The 22,407-nt window shown below is 41.9% G+C and overlaps 2 long non-coding RNA genes across 4 annotated transcripts; one reads left to right on the plus strand and one right to left on the minus strand.

Annotated features, from left to right (window-relative positions):
- Positions 1 to 284: 284 nt before the first annotated feature.
- Positions 285 to 22,272, minus strand: LOC144306322 (uncharacterized). 3 transcript variants are annotated; one of them, XR_013373389.1, is made up of 4 exons: positions 21,437 to 22,272; positions 14,633 to 14,719; positions 1,966 to 2,054; positions 285 to 1,864 (listed from the first exon to the last, which is right to left on the minus strand). It is a non-coding gene; the product is annotated as an uncharacterized LOC144306322 (long non-coding RNA). The 3 variants fall into 3 exon arrangements; XR_013373388.1 differs by lacking the exons at positions 285 to 1,864; positions 1,966 to 2,054 and adding an exon at positions 12,726 to 13,653 and having other exon boundaries at positions 21,437 to 21,584; positions 21,820 to 22,270; XR_013373387.1 differs by lacking the exons at positions 285 to 1,864; positions 1,966 to 2,054 and adding an exon at positions 12,726 to 13,653 and having other exon boundaries at positions 21,437 to 22,270.
- LOC144306323 (uncharacterized) lies at positions 10,371 to 12,924 on the plus strand. The gene is made up of 3 exons (XR_013373391.1): positions 10,371 to 10,512; positions 11,688 to 11,928; positions 12,785 to 12,924. It is a non-coding gene; the product is annotated as an uncharacterized LOC144306323 (long non-coding RNA).
- Positions 22,273 to 22,407: the final 135 nt, after the last annotated feature.

The following is a 22,407-nucleotide window of genomic DNA, read 5'->3' on the forward strand; positions in this document are numbered from 1 at the left end:
GTGGTTGGCAGGGCCTGCTGAGCAAATAGGCAGGCTCCTCATCTCTGTCACTCCTCTGCCACCTTTGTTAAGGCTTTGGGTTCTGGGGACAATGGCCTTGTCACTCTGCTCCCTCTAAAACCTGGGCCCAGAGCAGACTGGCCACATGGGAGACCCCGAATGAGCCCTGAAAGCAGCCGTGTTTGCTCTGAGCATTACTGTAGCTCCATGTGCAAGTGTCATCAGGTGCTCAGAGTAGTGAGTGTGGGGAGCCTGCAGTTGGGGTGCGGACTGTTCTTTCCCAGGAGGCAGCATTTTGAGCCAGTGACTTATGTATACTTTGCATTAATTTACTTCCCAGTGTCTGATAACTAGCTCTGAATACTCTTACGAATTGAGCTAGTTAGTGCAGCTAACCAGTGTGGTAGCCAGACCTGGTGTTAAGGGCGTTACACACAGATTTGAGAAACCATCCTCATGAGCCTGGTAAATCAGCCCGGGCCCCTCACGGATGCAGCTGCTCCTTAGCCTCATCCCTTATGCTGGGGTGACAGCGCATTTGACCTCTTGAGGGAGATCCTGCCTTTCTAGCCCTCAGCTGAGTCCACCTCCACCCTGGAAAAACAGGGAAGGAAAGCACCTAACATTTCTTTACTATCTTTCATTTAATCAGCAGCGTGCTAATGGTGCCAGGTATTACTTCACACTTTTCCTGTTCTTTGACGTAAAATCTACATAGTTTGTGAAGTTGGTGAAGAGAAGAACACACAGAAAAGGTGGCATTGTAGATGGTAAGGATTGCCCGTAGGGTTTGCAGCGTCCAACACGCGTCCTTATGTGCCATTGAGCTGTGAGTTGACCTTTTCTCCTTTCTCACCCTCCCTCCTGGAGTGAGGAGACCACAGTCCGCCTCCCTTGAGAAGGGCAGTTGGGGGATGGGCAGGGGGACAGGTACACCTGCATTGCCGCCTGCCTTGTGTTGACTCCCACTTTGTGGGTTCCACTGGGGGTTGACATTATTCTGGGCTTTACTGAGACAACATACTGACTCCTGGTCTGTACAGCTGACTTTTCATACCCCCTTCAGAGAGTAGACAGGGGATAGAAGGGATCTGTCCTCAAACAATGAACGAGTCCTTGAAATTCATGCTATACTTTGCAGGTTCTCTTAAAATACTGATGTCTTTTAGGGTTCCCAGACCCAATTCTAATGTGTGAGTGGATTCCCCCAACACCACCAAACAATTCTCAAGCAATTCAATGAGAATTCAATGCAATTCTGACACTATCTATCGGAAGATAGCGTCAGATTCCATAGGTTAAACTGCAAGGCCCAGACTATGGTTACCAGTGCTTCTGACCAACGGCTACAGATTGGAGTTTCCCAAGACCCCCTCCTCTGGTTTGTTGAATTTGCTAGAGCGGCTTACAGAACTTGGGGAAATACTTATATTTGCCATTTTATTAAGGGATATGAAAAAGGATATAAATCAATAGCCGGATGAGGAGATGCTTAGGGCAAGGTCCCAAACAAAAAATCTTCTATGTTCATGGAGCCTGGGGCCCAGAAGATGGCACATGAAAGCATTCTGATTTCCCATGTGAGGAAGCCCTTTAAAAGAAATAAAGGCTCAAAAGCTATTCTCTTGAGTTTTTATGGAGGTGTCATTGCATAGATGTGATTGACAAAGCCATTGGCCATTGGCTGGTTCAACCTCTAGCTCCTCTCCCCTTCCCAGAATTGGGACTGAAAATTCTAACCTTTTAATCACATGGTTGGTCCTCCTGCCAAACATCCCTCTGCCCTTGGCTGGGGTCTAAAAGTCACTGTCATTAATAACAAGATGCCCATTTCACATTTATGGCTCTGCAGCATTTTCAGGAACTATGGAAAAAGACCAAATATATCTGAAAAAGATGACCAAGTATATATTTCTCATAAATCATTATACTGCATGATCTTAATAGATCCTTAAATGACTATACCTTTTATATTTGTTGTTGTTAAATGAGACATCCATTTATACTAGAGTCCAGGATGGGCCAGCATTAATAGGTATCCTCCTCCCACCAAACTGTAGGAGAATAAATTGGAAAGAATCTACATATTAGCTTTCTTTTCTTTCCTTTTTTTTTTTTTTTTAAAGATTTTATATTTATTCATGAGAGACACAGAGAGAGGCAGCAACACAGGCAGAGGGAGAAGCAGGCTCCACACAGGGAGCCCAATGTGGGACTCGATCCTGGAACTCTGGGATTACGCCCTGAGCCAAAGGCATATGCTCAACTGCTGAGCCACCCAGGTGTCCCTTTTCTTTTTTTGAAGGGGGTAGGAAAATATTTTAATTTTATCAGGAGACTGCTCATTCTCTCTCCCTCGAATCCTTTCTCCCCAATCCACTGTGAGCATAGTTATTTGAGAACATGTTTAGAGAATATGGGCTGGTTTTGCAGAACAATCCTGTTGCTGTTAGTTCTGAACATCAGTGATACAAAAGAAGGAGGCCCCCATTTTTCTTTCTTCTTCTTCTTTTTTTTTTTTTTTAACATTAAGGACCTTGACTCAGGCTTGTTAGCAATGTCATGTCATGAAAAATTAACAGCTTGAGACTCAGAAGATCCAGGTTCTGGCTGTGCTCCATCCCTAGAGCTCCCACATGACAATGGGAAATCTCTGCCTCAGTTTCCTAAGCTGATCCGCCTGGTTCTTTATACCTATGACATAGTCTAAGTCTACCTCTTTTCATTAGTGTTGATGTGTAGTTTTTAAGTATAACTTAAGCCAGTGTATTTATGGTGTCCTGGAGTCACCTATTTTTCCCTGTTGGCTTTTAAGACATGGCATATATTGAGTTAGGAATCCTCTTGTAGTAAGAATGACTTCAGAATTGTTCTCCTGGTGAGTATCTTTTCCACTATAGCTCCAAGGCCTAGAACTTTGCTCTCTGATCCACCAATGGTGGGGATGTTTACTTACTGCAGATGAGCTGTTTTATGCTAAAGCTCTTCTTCTCCCACTACTGTTCCCAGACAATATCTTATAAACCTTTACCAGCTAATTTTTGTTGGGGAGGGCAGCCATGGTGATATCCACTACCGCTGGCCTTGAACAGAGGAGGGACCCTGGCTGAGAAGTTAGTGAGAGGAAGGGAAAATCACTAGTGCTGCTATCAGGGCTGCAATGTCAGAACATACCTTTCCAAGTGGTCCTGTTCTATGTGGTGGATACAGTCAGGGTATTAGAGTGCTATGTTTTAGTTACACTGTGGCTTTGTCTGCTTATGTGGCCTGACTAATTTCCATACACTCTGCTGTTCATTGTTTCTATAAAAAAAAAAAAAAGTGTGGCTCACTTTAAAATATAGAAAGAGCCCAGATTTCCATTAACAGATGAATGGATAAAGAAGATGTCATACACACACACACACACACACACACACACACCAGAACATTATTCAGCCATCAAAAAAGAATGGAATCTTGCCATTTTCAATGATGTGGATGGAACTAGAGAGTATTATGCTAAGGGAAATAAGTCAGAGAAAGACAAATATATTCTTTCACTTGTATTTGGAATTTAAGAAACAAAACAGTTAACATAAGGGAAGGGAATGAAAAATAAGACAAAATCAGAGAGGGAGACAAACATAAGAGATTCTTAACTCTAGGAAACAAACTGAGGGTTCCTGGAGGGGATAGGAGTAGGTGGATGGGGTAACTTGTTGATGGGCATTAAGGAGGGCACTTGATAGAATGAGCACTGAGTGTTATATGCAACTGATGAATCACTAAATTCTATCCCTGAAACTAATAGTACACTGTATGTTAGTTAAATTAAATTTTAATTTAAAAAAAGTGTAGCTAACTCAAGTTGATAGAAGGTAATTCTATTGTAATCTGGGTGGAAAGCCTTGAAAAATATTTTAAAGTCACTGTAGCCATACTAATTTTTTAAATAAGTCATGTGACCTACCTGGGTTCAATTCCTCCCAACATCAGAGTTATGGTAGAAAATTATGAATGTGAGTAAAACTAGAATGAACTCACCAGTATTCTGACTTGACTTTGTTCACTGCCATGCCATGATTAAGGTGCCATTGTTTCCTCTACTAAGTCTTACCCATCCATTAAGATCTCATCTCCTCCTCCTCTAATTTTCCCTTCTTTCAACATCTCTAGGACTTACTTGAGTAGGCACCACCTTCCATATGGATTTTTTTTCCCAGTTTCATATCCCAAAATAGGTTTTAATTTCCACAAGGGCAGGAGATGTTATTTTATGCTGTTTCTGCACTGGCAGCACCATTTAGCTCAGTGTTTTGTGTCCAAGTAGGAGGTTATGTTTCTTAAGCTGGGTCACAGGTGACATCACAGTGATTAAATTCTACAAGAAGACATAACAGCCCTTCATGTATACACACCTAATAATAAAGTGTCAAAATATGCGAGGTAAGAGCTGACAGAACTACAAGGAGAAATAGATGAACCCACGATTATAGGGAGAGACTTCAAGCAACATTCTACATATAATTGACAAACCCAGCAGGTAGACTGTCAGTAAGATCTAATGGGACAGCATGATCAATCAACTAGATCTAATTACTTCAAATGAAGCAGCTCTTGTAGACAACTTCATCCAACAGCAAGACAATATAACACATATATACTTATGTACATAACAACAAACCATCAAAATATATGAAGTAAAAGTTGACAGAAATTGAAGGGAGAAATAGAGAGCTCTACAAAAATAACTGAAGACCTTAATACCGCACTCTCAGTAATGGAGAGAATAACCAGACAGAAGATAAGAAAATAGAGAACTTGAACAACATGATAGATATTCCAACTAGGTTCAATAGACATATATGGAACACTGTACCCAGAAATAACAGAATACACATTCTTCTCCAAATATATGTAAGGATATTCTGCAGGGTAAGCCACAAATGTTAAGCTCCAGATAAGTCTCAATATATTTAACAAGACAATGATCATATATAGTATCTTCTCTGACCATAACAGGATAGAGTTAGAAATTAATACAGAAGAAAAACTAGAAAATTCACAAATTTGTGGATATTAACTTGTGGATAAAACTATTTTTTAAAGGTTTAGAACAGGGGGAGGGTCAGAGGGAATCTCAAGCAGACTCTGCTCTGAGTGTGGAGCCCCACGTGGGGCTCAATCTTATGACCCATGAGATCATGACCTGAGCTGAAACCTAAAGTCAGACATTCAACTGACTGAGCCACTCAGGCGCCCCTAAACAACACACTCTTAAACATCAAATGGGTCAAATAAGAAAGCACAAGGGAAACCAGAAAATACTTAGAGATGCATGAAAACAAACACCATACATCAAAACTTAATGGACCCAGAAAAACCAGAGCTAAGGGAGAAATTTATAGCTATAGATATTTACATGAAAAAGGAAGATCTCAAATCAATACCCTAACATTACAATTTAAGGAATTAGAAATAGAAGAATATGTTAAATTCAAGTCTACCAGGGGAAAGGAAATAAAGATTAGAGCAGAGTTAAATAAAATAGAGAATAAAAAAAATCAATGAAACCAAAAGTTGGCTATTTGAAAAGATCAATAAAATCGACAAATTTTTAGCTAGATTAATTTAAGAAGATAGAAGACTCAAATTACTAAAATTAGAAATTACACCATATACAAAATTTAACTCAAAATGGATCAAAGATCTAAATTTAAGAGCTAAAACTATAAAACTTCAAAGAAAACATAGAGGAACAGCTTCGTGATAATAGATTTTACAGTCACTTCTTGGGTACGATACCAAAGGTAAAGGCAACAAAAGAGCAAATAGACAAATTAGACTTGGTCAAATGAAAAAACAATTGTGCATTAAAGGACACTCTTAATAAAGAGGCAACCCTACAGAATGGGAGAAAATATTTGCAAATCAAATTTATAGTAACATATTAATATCTGTGATTCAAAACAACAAAAACTTGATTTAAAAATAGGCAAAGGAAAAAAAATAAAATAAAAATAAAAATAGGCAAAGGACTTTAGTAGATGTTCCTCCAAAGAAAATACACAAATGACTAATAAGCACATGAAAAGACGTTCAGTATCACTTATCATTAGGGAAATGTAAACCAAAATCATGATGAGATACCACATGACGCCTATTAGGATGGCTATTATTTAAAACAAGCAAACAGGGGCACCTGATTGGCTCAGTCAGTTAAGTGTCTGCCTTTGGCTCAGGTCATGATCTTAGGGTTCTGGGAGTGAGCCCCTGCTTGGCTGGGAGCCTGCTTCTCCCTCTTCTTCCCACTTGTATTCTGTCTTGTTTACTCTGCTCTCTCTCTCAAATAAATTTTTAAAAATCTTTAAAACAAACAAGCAAAAAAAAAAAAACAAAATAAGAAATGTTAGTAAGGATGTGGAGAAATTGGAACACTTGTGTGCTGCTGGTGAAAATATAAAGAGGTGCATCCACTATGGAAAATGTATGATGATTCCTCAGAAAATTAAAAATATGATTACCACATGATCCAATAATTCCAATTATTGGAATTTACCCAAAAGAATTGAAATCAAGGACACTAAGATATATACTTACACACATGTTTATAGTAGCATTATTCTCAATAGCCAAAGGGAAGAGAAACCCAAGTGTCGATCAATGGGTGAATTGAAAAAATGTGGTAATACATACAATGAAATATTATTCAGCTTTAAAGAGAGATGAAATTCACACACATGCTACAATAAATAAGGTAGTCAGAAAAAATACTGTATAATTCCACTCACATGAGGTACCTAGATATGAGGTATCTAGTTTTACAAGATGAAAAAAATTCTATGGATGGATGGAAGTGATGGTTGCACAAAATGTGAGTGTACTTAATGCTACTGAACTGTACACTTTAATAAAATGCTTAAAATGGTAAATTTTATGTTGTTTAAAAATAATTTTTTATTAATTTTTTAAAAATAAATAATGTTTTAAAAAATGAACTGGGACACCTGGGGTGGCTCAGTGGTTGAGTGTCTGCCTTGGGCTCAGGTCATGATCCTGGGTCCAAGGATCAAGTCCCGCATCAGGCTCCCTGTGAGGATTTCACTTCTCCCTCTGCCTATGTCTCTGCCTCTCTTTTTGTGTCTCTCATGAATAAATGAATTAAATCTTTAAGAAAATTAAATAAATAAAAAAATAAAAAATGAACAAGCTATGACTACATACAATGCATGGATGAATATCACCAACATAATGTTGCAGAAAAGAAACCAGATGCAAAAGTTTACAAACTATATCATTCCACTTATATCTATGTTATTTTTAAAAGATTTTATTTAATTATTCATGACAGACACAGAGAGAGAGAGGCAGAGACACAGGCAGAGGGAGAAGCAGGCTCCATGCAGGGAGCCCGATGTGGGACTCAATCCCAAGTCTCCAGGATCACACCCCAGGCCGAAGGTGGAGCTAAACCGCTGAGCCACCCAGGCTTCCCTATATCTATGTTTTTAACGGAGAAATAAAACTGAGGTCTGGCCTCAAATAATGGTGAAGTAGCTTGTGAACTAACACTCTCACAGACAACAATGATAAAATCTAGACAAAATATTATATATAGTTATATGGAAATATGTACCTATATATAATAGACATATGATATATATGTGTATATATTTCCAGAAAGCAAGCAGAAAAGGAGGGGAGTCTACTCTTGAATGATGAGAATTGCAACAGGTAATATTTGCAAACTTGGGTCTTTTGGCCTCCATGCACTTCACAATCTACACATGACTCATGTAGGCAGAAAACCATAGTCTTATTGGTGGTGTCAGGGAGAACATATTTTGGGGCTAGCAGAGTAGGTAGAAAGTTAGGGGAGGAATTCTGGAAGGGAGAAAGAGAGGCGTAAATTCCAAAATATATATGTAAGTTTTCCCTAAATTAAGGTTAGATCTTCAAACTACATATGTGCAGAGCATCCCTTAGGGGACCCAGCCCAAAAGAGGATTTCAGCTGTGCCCACTGTAGGCGAGGTTTTGAGTCTAGCACATTAACTGTGCTAGGAAAATTACACTCTTCAAAGGAATACAACAGAATCCAGGGTTGATAATGTCTAGTATGCAATCTTTAAAAATCATAAGATGTGTGAGAAAGCAGGAAAATGTATTCTATACACGAGACATAAAGCAGGCACTGGAAACTATCCTTAAAATATCTAAGATGTTAGCAGACAAGGATTTGAAGTCAACAATTATAAATATGTTCCTGGGGGTAAAGGAAAATATTCTCATAATTAATGAACAGATGTGGAAACTCAGCAGAAAAATGGAAATTATTTTTAAAAAGTTAGAAAGTGGACAAAAGGAAAAGGAATTAACTTGAGCTTATCAAAAATTAAAAACCCAACATTTTGTAGGAAACCTAAATTTTTAAATCAAGAACTTAAAACACACAAAAGAAAATACAAATAAAACTAAACCTAGGCACATCATAGTCCAACTGCAAAAATCCAAATATTCTAAGAAAATCTTGAAAGCAACCAGGGAAGGACACCACATTACATACAGGGGAATAATATGAATGATGGATGATATATCACCGAGAACGAGACAAATTAACAATGAAATGATATCTTTAAAGTGCAGGGGGAAAAGTCCATGTCAACACAGGATTCCACATTCACTCAGCAAAACTCTAATTCAAAATGAAGCTGAAGCCACATACCTATTAGAAATGGCTAAAATAAAAATAATTGCAAGTAGCAGTACTTTTGAGAGACTCTGGAATGCCTAGAACTGGAAATGCAAAATGGTACAGTGTTTGGAAAATAATTTAGCAGTTTTTTGTAAAGTTAAACATTAGGCGACCTAGCTGTTCCACTCTTACGTATTTAGTGAAGTAAACTGAAATCTAATGTTAGAAACTTATGTGTGAATATTTAGAATATTTTTTTTATTTATTAATTTAGTTATTTAGTCATAACTTCCAAAAGTTGGAAATAAACCAAGTGGTCAAAAAAAATAAAAATAAAAATAAATAAAAATAAAAATAAACCAAGTGGTCTTCAACAGGTTAGTGAATAAGTAACTATGGCGCATCCATACAGTAGGATGCTACTTGGCAACAAAAGGAGCAAAGTATTGATTCACACAAGGACAAACATGTATCTTAAATGCATTTCTCCAAACGAAGTCAGACACCAAGAGCTATATATCATATGATTCTATTTACATGACATTCTAGAAAAGGAAAAATTATAGGGATGAAAAACAATCAGTGGTTGCCAAGGGATAAGGTGGGGGAGGAGTTGAGTACAAAGCGACAGCATGAGAGATTTTTGCAGTGATCATTATTTAATCTGCAGTGTTAGCCGTTTAAGACGTCAGTTACCTTTGTGGGACGCCTGGGTGGCTCAGAGGTTGAGCGTCTGCCTTGGCTCAGGGCATGATCCTGGGGTCCCGGGATTGAGTCCCGCGTTGGGCTCCCCACAGGGAGCCTGCTTCTCCACCCTCTTCCTATGTCTCTGTCTCTCTCTCTGTGTCTCTCATGAATAAATAAATAAAATAAAAAAAAAATACATCGGTTACCTTTGTGACAGAGGGAGGGGGAGAGTGATTATCAGGAAGCCTGAACGAAGCTGGTTCAAGCTCTTGGCTATACAAGTGTATTCAGTCTGTAATAATTCACTGAGCTTTACATGAATTGTGTCTGCATATATTTCTGTATGCATATGTCAATTAAACAATTATTTTTAGGACTTATTTGAGAGAGGTGGGGGAGAGAGAGAGAGAGAGAGAGCGAGCCTGAGCTCGGGGAGGGGCAGGGGAGAAACCCTACTGGAGTCCTACTCAGGTTCCATCCCAGGACCCTGGGATCATGACCTGAGTCAGAGGCTGACACTTAACCTCCTGAGCCACCCAGCGTCCTTATGTTAATTAAAATTTAAATACTACATTTTTTTTAATTTTTTAAATTTTTTTATTTATTTATGATAGTCACACAGAGAGAGAGAGAGAGGCAGAGACATAGGCAGAGGGAGAAGCAGGCTCCATGCACTGGGAGCCCGATGTGGGATTCGATCCCGGGTCTCCAGGATCAAGCCCTGGGCCAAAGGCAGGCGCCAAACCGCTGCGCCACCCAGGGAACCCTAAATACTACATATTTGCATAAAAATCCTAACTCTATATCGCAGAATAACAGCAGCATTTTGTTGTGTTTTGTGTTAACATGTACAACATGTTTGCTCAGGGCATCGTCAAGTGGATTTTAATATTCCAAAGTATTACTGTCCTAAACTTGGGTGAGTTCCTAGGGTCTTTCTATTTTTGCTTCAATTTGGTAAGTCACATGGTTTTGATTTTTTATGATGCATTTTTTTTTTCCAGAGAAGTCCTCATTTCCAAAGATGTTTACCAGCACCAGGACACCTAGCGCAGTGGCTTGCACGTGGTATACACCATACTCGTGTAGCTGTGTGGACGGGAACCAACCTAGTACAAGAGGCTTGTTTGTGCACAGGAGAGTGAGCAGGTGATGGTAGATAAGACCGAAAGGTTACACTCACCAGCAAACATTTTTACACTTTATTTAATCCACTATTTGCAACTAGTTGACCCAGTGATGTTGGTTTAAAGCAGTGCTGTTCAGCCTTGGTCAGACACTGTGATCACCTGAAGAGCTCTAAAAATGCTGATGCCCAGGTCCCACTCCAGGGATTTGGATTTGATTGATCTGTTGTAATTTGGGTTCTGGGAATTTCAAAAGCCACTGCCCACCCCCCTGCTGACTTAATAAGGAGCCCGTGGTGAGGACCACAGATTCAAGGCCAGGGATGCATCTGCTGTAAGTGATGTGTGTGCGCTCTGGGGTTTTAGAAAACAGCTCTGCCCTGTTAAAATCAAAGGACTACTTCAGATAACTCAGCTATTTGTCTAAACTACAATAGGAGGAAATGTCTTCTTAGCAGATCTATCTTTATGTCAGTTGCTTTTAGAATAGGAGGTTGCTCCGGGCACAGCAGTTTGATTTAGTCTGTGTTGAAAATCATTAATGGCCTACAGATACCAAAAAGGGATGAAAAGAATTTGCAAACATGTGGAGTGCATTATACATGTTTTCAAATTTCTCCTATGATTAGAAAGGAAAACTGTATTGCTGAAGACTTGATTTCCTAAACTCAGGCCTCAGCCATTTCCCTAAATTATCCCAAGTCTTTCCAAGACACTCAGCATTCTCTGAAGGGGATTATTCCCCATGTGAAGAGTATGAGATGGACGCCGATTTCAAGGGAATTCTGCTTCTATTGCAGAAGTCTCACTTTCTAGAACCTCCGATGACTAGGGAAGCTGCAGGAGCAGTATGAACTAGTGGAGTCAGGGGAGCTCTGCAGTCAGGTGGAGTCAGGAGGGTCCCAGCCCAGCCACTTAGTAGCTCTGGGGCTTTGGACAAACTTCTTGACTTGGACGACAGTTGTATAAACCTCTTGCAAGAAGAGGCATAAGGGTACTGATTACAAAAACAGCAGCAATTCATTCTTCCTGGCAGCGCACGCCCTCTGCAATGAGATTTTACAGCTGCTCCCTTTCAGAGGCAGACTCTCTTCATCCAAACTTTGCATCAGATCTGGTCTTACTTGCTCTGGCCAAGAGAATGCAGTGGGACCCTGACAGTAGGCCAGTCTTAGATGCTTCTGTTTTTCCTTTCAGAATACAGCTGTCTCCAAGTCCATGTTAGCCTTGGAGAGGCTCCAGGTCCAGCCTTAGCTGGAGGATAAGATGCCATGAGGAAGAGAACCACGGTGCCCCCTTGACAGTCAACTCACCCCTCAGCAGCAGAGCCCCCTGGTCAACCAGCAGCTGACCACACATGCATGGAGGAGCCGAGCAGACACCAGACGGGTCCTGCTGAGCCCAGCCTAAGCTGCTGACCAGCTCAGTCATGAGCTAGGTAAGTACTGGGGCGGGTTGTTACTCAATAGCTAACTAATACATCAGTTGCAGATAAGATGTCAAGATGCAATGATGTATTAGTTATAAGTTACTTGGCAAACAGTAGGCATCCTATAGGTGCTGATTTCCTTCTTCCTTTATAGAAAGTTGCATCTCTTGAGTTAAACAGAAATAAATATGTAGATGCAGATGTATGTGATTGGTGCTTAAACTCACACAAAACCGCACACTGCAAGAGGGAATAGGTGACCAGAGCCTGACCACTAGGGCTCAAGGCCAGATTGCAAAGTAAGAAGTTTCCTTTTATTCTCTCCAAATCTAAACGCTGGAGACCAAGGCTGAAGATAGATCTGAAGACACAGAGTTCCCCACCTTCCTCTCCACACTGTCTGACCTCTGGGAAGGGGGAATGGACCCCCCAAGAAGCAATTGGGAAGCTCTGGTCTACTTTGGGAAACTTCTTCTCAGGGCACCATCTCTTCTCACCTTGGGCCAAGGAGAGAGGTTGGCAGGGAAGGGGTGACACCTCTGGAAGAGAAGGGGATGTTCAGGCAAGTCACCTCCCTGAGGTCGAGAAGAGTCACCCTTCCAGGGGGGCAGCCTCTCAACATGAGCACTCAGCACCTAGACTGTGGCTCCTCTAAGTTATGAGGTGCTGAAAAGTGCAAAATAGAGTGAATTTCAAAGATTCAATACAAAAAAAAAAGGGAAAATATTTCATCAAAACTTTTCTGTTGATTACACCTTAAGATAATATTTTACATACATTAGGCTAAATAAGTTAATAATATTACAGTCAGTTTCACCTGTTTCTTTTTATTTGCTGTAACGTTGCTGAAAATGTAAAACTACAGACGTGGCTCACCTCCTGTTTCTACTGGACATTCCTGTCTGAGAGGACTGCCTCCTTTTCAAAGCTCGGGGTGCTTCCTTGGAAGAGCAGAAGCCAGGAAGGTTAGAAAATCTGAAGTTTTAAAAGAATCTGGCATTTTACTGTCCCCATTTGTGAATAAGGGAATTAATAAGGCTTTGATTTTAAGGTTTATATTCATAAAAAGCATTCGTTTCAACATCGTGCTTGGTAATTATTTTGCACGGGGATTGCAGAAGCAGGGCAAAGACACTCTCCTCGGCTCCAGGCCTTTACTATTTAGCTTCTCGCAAATTGGCTCTAGGTCCAGATATTTCCATGTTCCACAGACTCCCTTCCTCCAGGGTGATTAAGGAATAAGGCTGAAGTGCAGGTTGACACTCTCACAAGCCAGAGGACTTTTCTTTCTGTGGTTTACTAGCATTTTTAGTTTCTAATATCAGAAATGCCAATTGCCCGCCACAGCTGGGAAAAAGGACAAGATGGATTGAGTCTAGAATCACACCGCAGCCAACTTTCACAGGCATGTGCATTACCAAAGAGGGACATGGCTTCCAAGAATTCCAGTACGTTCACAGGACTTGGTCCATACCAAGTATTAGACTGTGACAGTCCCCCAGTGCCATCACTGGTATAGAAATGGGACCGTGTGCCGAATCCACACAGGGCTGGGATGCTACGAAGAGAGCAAATCTCCACAAAAACACTAAATACGAACGCTCTTCAATGAAAGCAAGCATGATGGCCGTTAGTTGATGCAAGGCAACTTATTTTTCTTTTCCAATAAACATTTTCAAGGAGAGAAGCCCAGCCTCCATGCAGCAGTCCTTCCAGGGCTACTGGGGGATCCAACTGAATTCAAAAGGAATAAAGATGAAATCCACATTTTAATTGTAAGCAGATGTGCCCTGAAGAACTTTCAGAGCCATAAATCCACGTGTATATTAATCATCACAGTACCGTGAGATGCAGGGAGATGATAAAGCATGTGCCACTTATTACGTATTTTTCCTCACCCCCTCTGTCAACTGCTTAAGTTCCTAAGTGTAGAGACTCTCTGAGAAAAAAAAAAAATCCCATTGACATCAATGTGGACATTTAATATTATAAGATTACTTTTTTTTTCATTTTCTTTGTTAACTTTAAAGCCAAAGATATATAGTTCTACATCTAACATATTGCATTTTCATAGAAACTCTGAATGTGAAATTCTGAGTTCAATGTGAAAAGCTTCCTTTCTTCAATTACTAACAATAATTGCAAAATTGCCCATTCTACGAAGAATACTCTTCCGGGAACTGTGGGGAGATGGAAAAGAAATAATCAATATTGTTCCCGTGACATGGCAAGTCCCACAAAGCTGGGGCAGAGAGAGAGTCTCTCTGGGGCTTAGCTTAGCACAGCGGGAGCTTAATTAAGAGCTTGTTGATTGGATAAATGAATACTTCCAATGCCCGTGGAGGCCAAGTTCACACCTGGTGCTGTGGATGAGATGCCCCCTCTTCCCCCCCCCCATCCTTCCTGGGATTTAGCCATGCCCTGCTCCCCAGCTCCAGGGCAGGGCCTCCAGAGAACTTGGGGACTTCTCTCACCCAAAGTTCTTACCTCATCACCATCTCCCTTCAATCTGTCCCAGGGGTACTTCTGCCTTTTATTCTGCATTCCTCTGCTCACAGCTCGGTTCCCTTCCTGTGAGCAGCTCTGCCCCCTATTCCTCCCTCTTTCCCTCCCCACCCCTCCTGCTATACCTCTGCCAGCAGTCCTTGTCTGCTTTTCCTCATCAAAGAACTCTTCTATCATTTTGCCCCACATTCACTTGGGAATCACTCACCCCACAGCTTAGGATTCCACAGATTGGGAGGGAAAAAATGAAGTCACGGTCTAGAACAAGAACCAGTGCCATCCACTTCTGGAGATCCTGGAAGTAGTTTAAGATCCTTTAGAATCTGCAGAGAAATCTTCATTGTCCTCATTTCTTTCTAATTAAGCTATTTCTCCCCAAGCACCAGCATTCAAGACAAATTTTTACTTTATTGTGCCAGCCGTACCAGGGAAGGAAGTAGGGACCCGTGCTACAACTTGGACAAACCTTGAGAACATTATGCAGCGTGAAAGAAGCCAGTCGCAAGTCTAGTATATTATAGTCTACTATATTATCTAAATATATATTAGTCTAAATATTATAAGATTCCGTTTATACGAACTGTCCAGAAAAGACCAATCTAGAAAGATGGAAAGAAGATTAATGGATGCATAGAGCTAGGGAAGGCAGGTGGGAGGGTACCGGGGTGACAGCTACAGGGAATTTCTTTTTGAGGTGATGAAAATGATCCAAAATTGACTTGTGCCAGTTACACACACATCTGTGCATAAACACCATTAAATTATACACTTTAAATGAGTGGATTATACAGGACGTGAATTGTATCTCAATAAAGCGGTTTAAAATTCTTACAAATTATCGGGGATCACTGTGTGGCTCAGCGGTTCAGCACCTGCCTTGGGCCCAGGTCGTGATCCTAGAGTCCCGGGATCAAGTCCCACGTCGGGCTCCCTGCATGGAGCCTGCGTCTCCCTCTGCCTGTGTCTCTGCCTCTCTCTGTGTGTCTCTCATGAATAAGTAAATAAAATCTTTAAAATAAAATTCTTACAAATTATGAACTATTTTACACATAGGAAATTATATGGTATAAAGACAAACATTCTGTACCTGTCACCTGCTTAATAAAATTTTACTACTACTTTTGACGCCATCTGCATGGCCCTTCCCAAATACAACTCTTTGCCTCCCCTCTTAGGTAGTAATTCATCTGAAATTTCTAAAAATTATTATTCCATTTTCACTATAGTTTTGCTACATATGTACCTCTAAGTAGTATACTGTTTAACTTTGCAAGTTTCTAGGCTTTCTACAAACGTATGTGCCAAGTATACATACGTAACCTCCGTTTCTCTTTCAACATTGTGTTTTCTGAGTCTTCACATTTTAAGATTTCTTACTCGATTCTATGCATTGTTTACTAATTAGCCTCTAAGATGAAGATCCGAAAACCCACCTCAGAGAGAATTCTTGTGAGATAATTAATGTAAAGTGCTTGCAGTACTGCCTGATTCGTTATAGAGGTTCAGTATCGCATATGTAGTATATATATTATTACACAATTATTGATAACTATATATAAAGTTATAGATTGCTCCTTTATCTTTTTTTAAAGATTTTATTTATTTATTCATGAGAAACACAGAGAGAGGCAGAGACACAGAAGCAGCCCGATGCGGGACTCGATCCCAGAACCCCGGGATCACACCCTGAGCCAAAGGCAGAAGCTCAACCACTGAGCCACCCACGTGCCCCTCCTTTCTCTGTTAATGTATATTATTTCATCAATTGCATTATGGATTAATACTTTTCACATTATAGTAAATTCCAGGTACACAGAAATGCCTCATTCTAGATATCTGAAGTCTCTGGGAAGCTAAGATTTAAATGTATGCACCAATTTACTTCTAAACATGTTTTTTTACTTTAAACAAAAGAATGAGCTTTATAAAAAATGTCAACCATTCCCAAATTCTCTTCCAAAATTTTTTATTTGAACATATGTGACAGAGCTTTAGTCATACGGTGTGACTGTTTTGTGTTCTTTCCCCCCCAGCTTTATTGAGATTTAATTGACATATAACATTGTGTTCTGTTTTTAAAATACTCCTTCATTTGTACACCTCCACTGGGACACCTGGACACAGTCCACATAGCTGCCCTTGTTAACATGTTCCCGGGCTCCACCCATTCCCAACCGGTCAGAGGAGAGGAGGCCAAGCCGTCTGGCTCTGAGTCTATCCACTAGCGATGCAACTCCTTTCTTGGGGGGGGATAACACATCCTTCTCGGGGGGGGGCCACTGATGGTTCCCACTGCAGCCGCTGGACCCAGTTCCCCTGCTGCCTGCCATCAGAGGATTATTTATTTATTTTTATTTATTTTATTCATAAGAGACACACACAGAGAGAGGCAAGACACAGGCAGAGGGAGACGTAGGCTCCCTGTGGGAAGCCTGATGCGGGACTCGATCCCAGGACCCCAGGATCACGACCTGAGCCAAAGGCAGAAGCTCAACACTGAGCCCTCCAGGTACCCCTAGAGGGTAGTTCTGATCTTGTACGCCAACACCTGTCCATTTGTGGCAGCTGCCTGGAGGACTGAGGTCAAGTTTAGGCTTGGCGGGAGGGAGGCCTCTGATTTATTAGCAATGTCTTCAACAGTTACAGTTCCCAGCACCACCTTTCTTCTTGCTCCCACCCGTAATGGGAGGATGCTGATTCCAGGTCGGCACTGCATCCCGATGAACGGCCCCCGGAGCTTGAGCTGGAGAGCTCGCTCTGTTCACCAATACAGATTCACTGTATTTACATGCACGGTTGAATAATAATGGGGTTTGAAGCGTGTGGGTTCACTTATTTGTGAATGCTTTACGGTACTGCATATGTATTTTCCTTCATTGTTTTAACATTTTTTCCTCTAGTTTCCTTTATTGTAAGAATACAGTATATAACACATGTATAAACTATGTGTTAACTTATTGTTTATGTGATCAGTAAGGCTTCCAGTCAACACTAGGCTATTAGTAATTAAGTTCAGGGGGAGTCAAAAGTTATATGCGGATTTCTGCCTGCAGGAGATAGGGGGTGTCAGCATTCTAACTTCCCTGTCTTTTACGAAGGTCAACTGTATATTTATAGGTACTATATTTGTGTTTTGAACTTGCACACTAACCTAGGCATTAATTTATATATAATAATATTCTAACATTTTTTAGAGTTGAGCATATTTAAATTGTTTCTGTGCTTCTAATTTTATTGCATGGTAGCCCCCAAAATATGATGTTTCAAATTGTTGTCCTTTTAGATATACTAAGTATATTTTTGTCTTGTTAGAATCTAGTCAAAGGTTTTTTGTTGTGGTGGTGTTTTTTTGTTTTTTGTTTTTTGGTGTTTTTTGTTTTTGGTTTTTTTTTGGCAAGGCTGCTGGGTTGGCTTTTAAAAAAAATTCATTTGCTACTATATTCTTTTGGGTGTATATATACAAATCAGTTATGTTTTATTTCCTGTGCTTTTCTTTTCTCCCTTTCCTTCTTCCTTTTTCTCTTTCTTTCTCCTTTCTTTTCTTTCCTTCCTTCCTTCCTTTCGTTTTCTTTCTTTACTTCCTTCCTTCCATTTTCTTTTTTGTTTTTTTTTAAGATTTATTTATTCATTTATTTATTCAGAGAGAGCGAGAGAGAGGCAGAGACACAGGCAGAGGGAGAAGCAGGCTCCATGCGGGAAGCTCGACGTGGGACTCGATCCCGGATCTCCAGGATCACACCCAGGGCCACAGGCGGCACCAAACCGCTGCACCACTGGTGCTGCCCCTTCCTTCCATTTTCTTTTTCTTCTTTCCCTTCCTTCCTTCTTTCTTTTTTTCTTTTCTTTATTTTTTCTTTTCTTTTTTTCTCTCTTCCTTTCCTTTCCTTTCCTTTCCTTTCCTTTCCTTTCCTTTCCTTTCCTTTCCTTTCCTTTCCTTTCTGCCATTCCTGCCCCATCATCCTTAGACACTTTTGTTATGCTCTTGAACTGATGATCAAATATCTGTTTGTCAATTAAGACTGCTTTCAGCTCTAGATACCAGAAAGTCAGACAAATAATAGTATGAACAAACAAGGTAGGAGATGAGGCTGCAGAGGAAGGCAGGGGCCAGGTTAGCTAAGCTCTTATTCTACTGCAGTGAAAAGCCAGTTTAAAGCCAGGTAGGGTTTAAACAAGGGGTGGGTAGCATATACAGACCTACCTCAGAGATATTGTGGGTTTGATTCCAGTGAACCACAACAGAGTGAATACTTGATAAAGTGAGTCAAACAAATTTCTCAATTTCCCAGTGCATATATAAGTTATGGGGCACCTGAGGGGCTCAGTCGGTTAAGCATCTAACTCTTGGTCAGATCACAGAGTCATGAGATGGAGCCTGGTGTCGGGCTCCACACTCAGTGAGGAGTCTGTTTGAGATTCTTTTCCTCTCCTTCTCCCTGCTCATGCTCTCTCTCTCTCTCAAATAAAATTAAAAAAAAAAAAACTATGCTTACACTATACTATAATCTATTAACTTTGCAATAGCATTATGTCTAAAAAAAAGCATACCTTGATTAAAAAGTTGTTTATTGCCAAAAAATGCTAACCATCATCTGAGCTTTCGGAGTTGTGATCACTGATGACAGGTCACCATAACAAATAGAATAATGAAAAAGTTAGAAATACTGTAAGAATTACCAAAATATGACACACATACACAAAGGGACCAGTTGTGGTTGAAGAGTAGCACCAATCGACCTCCTCCACACAGGGCTGCCACAGAACTTCAATTGATTAAAAATGCAGGGTCTGCAAAGCGAGGTAAAATAAAGTACAATAAAATGAGCTATGTCTGTATCACATTTTTCATTTTTTTGGGAAATCAGCCTGGATGCTGAGTAGAGTATAGACTGCAGGAGGGCAAGACAGGGAACAGGGAGGTGGTTAGGAGCCTGTATTTGGCAGCAGACTGAGGGGAAAGTGGAGAAATGGAGACAGAAGAGCCTGTAACCAGGATGCCTGTTGCAGGCAGAGCTAACAAGCCGGAGACTTGTGGTGGGATCCAACATAGAGTAAGAAGGGAAGAAGAGTTAGGAATGACGCCTGGGTGCCCCCTCCCGGGGTGCCCCCCGCCCCCCCCAGGGATGAGGACCCAGGCCTGGTGGTTTTTAGCAGATAGATGGTACTGAAATCTGTGAGACCATGGGGGATCGCTCTGGGAAGAGAGGGCAGGAAAGAGAAGGGCGGAAGAGATCTGGAGGAGGAAAAAGACAGAGCAAGGTGGGGGGGACTAGAGTCCAGGAGCAGGGAGGTTCTGAGAACTCTGAGAGGGAAGTGTATCAAGGACTGTTTTCAAATGTGCTCAGGGATTTGTTCTAACAGGTATGGCAAGCGTGCACAGAAATGACTGTCATAAAAGAAGAGGTTTTGCTCATGGTTCCCTAGAATCAGGAGGAATGGCAGGCCACAGAGCCACAAGGACGAGCGTGTCTAGGTTGGTCAGGACACAGGGGGAGTGAGGGGAGAGCATCTGTCAGAGCTTTTATTCTGGGAAGGAAGGGGTGAGGCGGGGTAAAGAGACTAAGTAGGTTGAGGAATGGCTAGTTTGAATGGTTTCCGTGGGCTCTGGAGTACAGGGCCTGCCCCCAGGTATCTAGCACCTGGCCCTGGGGTATTAGGAGCCTGGAGTGTTTCAGGCTGTAAACTCCAGGTTGGCAAATGAAAGGCATGCTCACTGCACAAGTGATTTGCCGTGTGTAGGAGTTAGCTAACCCTGGAAGGGGCAGTCCCACCCTGGTCCACGAGGCCCCAGGTACCAGAGCATCAGAGAACAGGAATAGAGAACAGAAGAGAACACAATTAATACAAGGAAGAAGTCTCAACTGCATCTTCTGTGTCAAGTGCATCTAAAAGACTGAGCTAACACAAATGTGGCCTTGAATTTGGCAAAATAGAGATCACTGGCGACCTCGACAAAAGCCAACTCCGTGAAGTCGTGTGGAGTAAAGCGAGAATGGAATGGGCTCAGGAGAGGTGCGAAGTGGCTCTCACGGAGCAGAGAAACACAATGGTGAGAATGCAGAGGAATATGGGGTTAAAGGAGGTGTTTTGCTTAACGCACATTGAGGCCTGTGTGTATGCTGAGAGATGAGCTGGAGGCAGGGAGAAATGATGAATCCTTTACTGACAGAGCCCCAGAGCACCGGGGATGGAGGCCTGAGGACTCTTCAGTCCCAGCTTTGTTGGAAGTTACAGCTTTAGTCCTTAAAATAAATGAGATTTTTGCCTTCTATTTCATGCTACAGGCACACCCCACAGAACAGGTCCTCGAGTACTGTTTCCCTGGAAGAACAGTGGAGTCATGAGTAAGCAGACTGCCTAGTGGCCCTTCATCTGTCTCTTTTTAGCTGATACAATTTATGCTGAGTTTCCAAAACTTAAGACATTTTAAACTACATGGCTTGCAAGAAAACATTCACGTGGATTCCAAATACAAGTGGCAGACCCTAAAACCACACTGGTCACCGTGCAAATTCTGGAGTGTCAGCAAAGGTGTAGACATCTGATGGTGTTCGAAGAGAGGCCACTGCTGCTTAAATGGGAGGTGACCAAAAAGTGGTGTTTTAAACATCTGATCTCCTAAAAGGACAGTGGTAACATATCGAGGTGCCATACCAGGACTTAGAAAATTGGTAGAATTTTTCAATTCACCTGCTATTCCCTATAATTTTTTCCTGTTTAAAATAAGGGGAAGGGCACCTGGGTGGCTCAGCGGCTGAGCATCTGTCTTTGGCTCAGGGCGTGACCCCGGGGGTCCTGGGATGGGTCCCACGTCGGGCCCCTCTGCCTGTGTCTCTGCCTCTCTCTGTGTGTCTCTCATGAATACATAAATAAAATCTTTAAAAGTAAATACGGGGAAATGTGTTTTTCATGGTTTTCTCAGATAGTCTGACACTTCAGGCACAGGTCACTGACATTAATGGGCAGATGGACTTTCCAGCCTTGTCTGAGTTTAAAATTTTTAAATACTTACCTTGTAAATTGCTGAACTTCAGCTGTTGCAAATCTCATAGTAAAACTGAAGCTCCAGAAAGTCCTATCAGCCTGCTGTTCCGCATCCTCTCTGCACAGAACTGGGCCTGGGCACATGCTTTGGGAAGAAGCCTGCACCAATGCGGTACCTGATTGGAAAAGTCATGGAAAAATGAATTTTGCACCAATGCGGTACCCGATTGGAAAAGTCATGGAAAAATGAATTTTGCACCAATGCGGTACCCGATTGGAAAAGTCATGGAAAAATGAATTTTGCACCAATGCGGTACCCGATTGGAAAAGTCATGGAAAAATGAATTTTGCACCAATGCGGTACCCGATTGGAAAAGTCATGGAAAAATGAATTTTGCACCAATGCGGTACCCGATTGGAAAAGTCATGGAAAAATGAATTTTCTCCGCAACCCCCAACAGCAACACATTTTTAAAAGCCGTTCAGATGGGATTTTTAAAGAAGGGATCTTAAAGTGGCGCCGAAGGAGTCGTACTGTAGGGCAGGAAAAGGAAACCGTGAGGTCTCCTCCTGCGCAGGGTTCCTTAACTTTTGGGGAAGAACCAGGGGGAGGAGGATGCTCGGCCAGAGACAGACGCGAGGGAGGAGGGGGGCACGGGGAGAAAGACGGGTTTGAGAAGGCAAGTTCCGGCTTTCCACGCGCCAGGTGTTTCCATTTTAGGTGATGAATCTGCGGCTGCAGGCACCGGCGGGCGAGCTTCTGCTGAGGTTCCTGCACCCAGGCCCGGCCTCAGCTCCAGCGCATCACCGAGCACAGGCCGCCCCAGCCCGCTCGGCGCCGCCGAACTGCGCATGCCCAAGGGGCGGGGCGGGGCGACGTGACGGTGACGGGGCGGGGCGACGAGAAGGGGGCGGAGTGACGAGGAGGGGGCGGGGCGACAGAAGGGCGGGGCGCTGAGGAGGGGCGGGGCCAAGTGACGAGGAAGGGCGGGGCGCTGA

The sequence above is a fragment of the Canis aureus genome, chromosome 37 (genome assembly GCF_053574225.1).
Source record: "Canis aureus isolate CA01 chromosome 37, VMU_Caureus_v.1.0, whole genome shotgun sequence".
NCBI lineage: Eukaryota > Metazoa > Chordata > Mammalia > Carnivora > Canidae > Canis > Canis aureus.